This window comes from Herpailurus yagouaroundi, unplaced genomic scaffold (genome assembly GCF_014898765.1).
Source record: "Herpailurus yagouaroundi ecotype Mexico unplaced genomic scaffold, PumYag 140, whole genome shotgun sequence".
NCBI classification, from domain to species: Eukaryota; Metazoa; Chordata; class Mammalia; order Carnivora; family Felidae; genus Herpailurus; species Herpailurus yagouaroundi.
Genome location: NW_024412395.1, coordinates 10,144,927 through 10,149,464, shown reverse-complemented (window position 1 = coordinate 10,149,464; position 4,538 = coordinate 10,144,927).

Here is a 4,538-nt window from a genome sequence, read left to right as displayed (position 1 = left end):
AAAAAATGATTGAATATGGAAAAGTAGAAAGGACAAAGCACCTGTACCACATGGGTTTATTTCCTTTCTGTCTTTTTTCTGTGAATTAAAGTTTTTAATGTTTTATTTTAGTTTTGAGAGAGAGAGACAACACAAGCAGGGGAGGGACGGGGGGCGGCGGGGGACACAGAATCCGAAGCAGGCTCCAGGCTGTCAGCACAGAGCCCGATGCGGGGCTCGAACCCACAAACCGCCAGATCATGAGCTGAAGTCAGATGCTTAACCAACTGAGCCACCCAGGTGCCCCTTTCCTATGAATAGTTTGACATTGTTTTTATCTTACATTTCCATCCCTGCCCTCCCCAACTCAGTATAATATTGCATTTTCTTGGACCCTGAAAATCCTTTGTAAAATATCTTTTTAAGAGACTGCTCAAAATCTGCTTAAATCCCTTGGCAGTTTCCATGGCTTTCTGGGTACTAAAATTTACTAAAATTCACTGTTCAGCTCTCAAGGTCAGTCATGACCTGACACCTGCTTCCCTCCCTCTCCTTACTCCCTCCTGAACCCCCTGGATCCCTCCCAAAGGAGCATGGACACACGGTCCCGAGTGCCCCTCTGCCCACCGTCCCCCACAGGGTACTCTGCTGTCCCCAGGGTCACCTCCGTGGCTCAGGAAGGCAATCCTCCACCCCTTGTTGGGACGGGAACTGGGGCAGGTCCATACCCTAGTGGGGGCTGCGTCCATCCTCTCCAGAGCTTCCGTCTGTGTCCAGATCCCACCCAGTGGAATGAAGGAAGGGCCTTGGGATTCTGGGAAGGAAAGCCTTCCTCCCCAATGCAAAGACATACAGGGGAACTGGTGCTCCTCTCGGGTGACCATCACTTCGGATGGATGTGACACCTGAAGCTGTGACCGGTGACCGTGGGGGCAGAGATCACCAAGAGTTGAGGATGAGAGTGGCACGGAAGCAAGATGGAAGGCTGGCCTTCCTTGATGAATTGTTGAGCGGGGCACCCGGTTCACTGCTCATTGTGCCTCTGGATTTCTTGTGATGTTGCTTATTGTTTAAGTCACTATTGATTACCACTGGGGCACCCAGACTGACCTTTCCTCCTTCTCTCCGTGGTCCCGGGCCAGCCCATGCTATGAGGCCTCCGCGTCTGCCCCAGGAGGGCCCCACTCATACTCCAGCACTGCCCCAACCCCCTCTCCCGGGGCTGCCGAACCCCCTACCCCCCACCTGCGCTGAGGCCCTACTGGGTTCCCTGCCACCCCTTGCCACACCCTCCAGCACTAGTGTCACTCTATCACAGTATCTCTGTCACTGGACACTCTCAGGCCTGGGTGCCCTGGGGGTGACTGGGAATTTCTCAAGGGCAGTGGCCATGCCTCATTTGGGGTGAGCCCACTGCACTTGGTACACAGTAGGTGCTCAGGAAATGTGAGCTGAGTGAACATTAGTATTGGTCCCCTGCCTTTGAGCCTTTTGTGCTTAGTGTGTGCTATGGACTGAATTGTGCCCTCCCCCCCCCCCCCGATTTATACATTGAAGCTCCACCTCCCGATGTGACAATATCTGGGGATGGGGCAATTAGGCTCTGATGAGGTCATGAGGATGGGGCCCCATGATAGGATTAGTGCCTTGTAAGAAGAGACATGAGAGGCATCTGGGGGGCTCGGTCAGTTAAGTGTCCTACTCTCTTGATCTCGGCTCAGGTCCTGATCTCACAGTTCGTGAGATTGAATTCCACATCAGGCTCTGTGCTGACAGCATGGGATTGTCTCTCTTCCTGTCTCTCTGCCCCTCCCCTGCTTACACACACATATAAACACACACACACACACACACACACACACACACACACACACACTCTCTCTCTCTCTCTCTCTCTCTCTCTTTCAAAATAAATAAACATTAAAAAAAGAGAGAGAGACACAAGAGACTTGCTTCCTCTCTCTCTGCCATGTGAGGACACAGCAAGAAGGTAGCCATCTGCATGCTGGGAAGAGGGTCCTCACCAGAGTCTGACCACCCTGGCACCCTGGGCTTGAACTTCAGCCTCCAGAACCATGAGAAATAAATCTGTGTTAGGCCATCCAGTTCATGATGTTTTGTTATGGCAGCCTGAGCTAAGACTGTGTTGTTGGCCATGGCCAACTGTTGCTTAACATTGTGGTGTGGGAGCATGCTGTTCTCTTCAGGGCAGGGCCTGAACCTTCTTCCTTTCTAGGCCTCTCCCTCCCATGGACCCCGAGGACTGGCCCAGGCCACCAGTGGAACACTGGATGGCCCACATGGCCTGCTCTGAAATGACCCCTTTTTACCTGCTAAGGGGTCCCAAGTGGGGTGTATGGGTAGACAGGGCCTCGGGGACATCCCAGGCAAGGCCCCTTGTCCCCATTCGTGACTTCTGCCCAAAGTCTTTTGGGAGGATGGTGGCCAACAGAGACAATCCCAGACTGGACGCCTGGCCCTGTCTGGACTCCTGAGGCCTGGGCCTGGGCCAAGGTGGCCACAGCCCTGATCTCCCAGCTCTTGGGAATATGCTTGATATTGTTAGAGCTCCTGTGAGTCACCGCGAGCACCCCCGGGTTAGGGCAGAGTCTGGCCCAGTCCTCAAGGTCAACCAGGAGACCAGGCTCGGGTGTCCCATGCAGAGGGACAAGAATGTGGTCAGGGACCAAGGACAGAGTGGGAGGCTAAGTGGAGGTGGAACAGAGAGAAGGCAAGCCAGGGCTTGAGCAGAGAAAGGGGCCTTAAGTAATGTTCAAATGACAAGGACAGCAAGGCCCCCTCTGTGCCAGCCAGGGAGTCCTGTCATTAAACATGCTTCACAGTGGGAGGTTGGTGTATCTGGGGTGTGGCAGGGCAGCCTGAGGGGCGGGTCAGGGGCAGCCCTGGCTGGACATCAGTACTGGCCCGGGGCAACTGCCACCAAGTGTGGGAAGGCCCAGACTTTGTTCTCATTGGCAGCTGGTTACCCAGCAGGCGGGGTGGTGGGGGGCTGGCTTCCCGGAAAGGTCTAGGCTGGTGGGCAAGTCTTTGAACTTCCCACCCCACTCACTGCCCCTGGTTAAAACCTGGAAGGGCAAGGTCAAAATGCCAGGGTGGCCTCGAGGGATGGAACTTTTGCCACATGTCACGTTTCAGCTCCAGAGAGTGGCTCAGGCCCCAGGGAGGCCAGAGGGGAGGGTCACAGCGTGGTGAAGAGGAAGGAGGACTGGTGTCACTCGTGGGTGGGTCGGGTGAGGCACCTGTCCAGGAGGGCAGGCCCCTGTGACAGACAGGGTGGGGGAGCCAGCAGGGCTTTGGCAGGACAAGAGATGTGATGGACACATGGCCCAAGATTCTGCACAGGAGTGTTGCTCATGTCCCAGGAGAGAGCTTGAGGCCCAGGTCGGCTGTGGCGGAGGCCTGGTGCAGGGTGAGAGGACACACACACGGGAGGGGAGAGGTAGGGGCTGTGGGGAGCAGAGAGCTGAGCTGCTGTGGTGGAGAAAGGCTTCAGAACCACTTCCCCTGCCCCGCCCTTCCGCAAGCTATTTAACAAACAGGACATCCTACAAACGCAGAGAGAAGGTGGCCTGTGCGCTCTGGGGAGTGGCCGTCTATCCCCGTTTCCTCCTGGAGGTCAGGACCAACCACCCCAGCCAACACAACTGCCCTTTGGAAGGACTATTGAGGGGAAATAGCGTCGCTGCCACAAAATGGAGAGAGGCTTGTGGCCAGACTCGGGGAGGTCCCCTAGGCTCCTCTTAGTTCTAGGGAAATGAAAGCCAGCAGCAGGGACCAAGAGTGGGCTCAGGTCCCACGGTGTGAGTGACCCCACTGGGTTAAGTAACCCAACTAACCCAAGGGCCTGCAGAGGACAAAGGGAGTGTGGAGTCACAGAGGGGACAAGCCGTCCCGTGATCTGTCATGGAAAGCACAGCATCTGTTCTTTTGCAACCCTGCTGCGTCATACCGATTTTGCTATACTTCACCCATTTTAATGTTCTTTCCTCTCTTTCCCCCACTATAATACAGGGCAGCTGTTCTCAAAGTTTGTGGCCACAGAACCCCTTTAACTCTTAAAAGCTGTTGAGGACCCCAAAGAGCTTTTTGTTTGGGTCCTGTCAACATTCACCAGGAAAGAAATTAAAGCCAAGAGCTTTAAAAAAATATCAATTCATTTAAAAGCAATAAGTTCACCATGCTAACTTTTTTTGATGAAAAATAACCATGTTTTCCAAAACAAAAACTTTTTTTTTTTTTTTTTTTTATGAGTAGGAGCGCAATAATTGATTTCGCATTCTGCAGACGTTTAATGTCTGGCTTAACAGACTGCATTCCCACGTCTGTTTCTGCATTCAGTCTGTCGCAGTCTGTCCTCTCGGTCCAAGATAGGAGAGTTGGCTTCCCCACCCTGGAAGGTGCAATTGGGAAAGGGAGGACCATGCTGTGGTAGTGAACTTTAATCCACACCTTCTGGAATAGATGGCAGCACAAACCAGAGGGCGGAGTGACATCTCCCAGGGCAGTTGGTAAGCAGCTTCGGAAAGCTCCATGCTCCC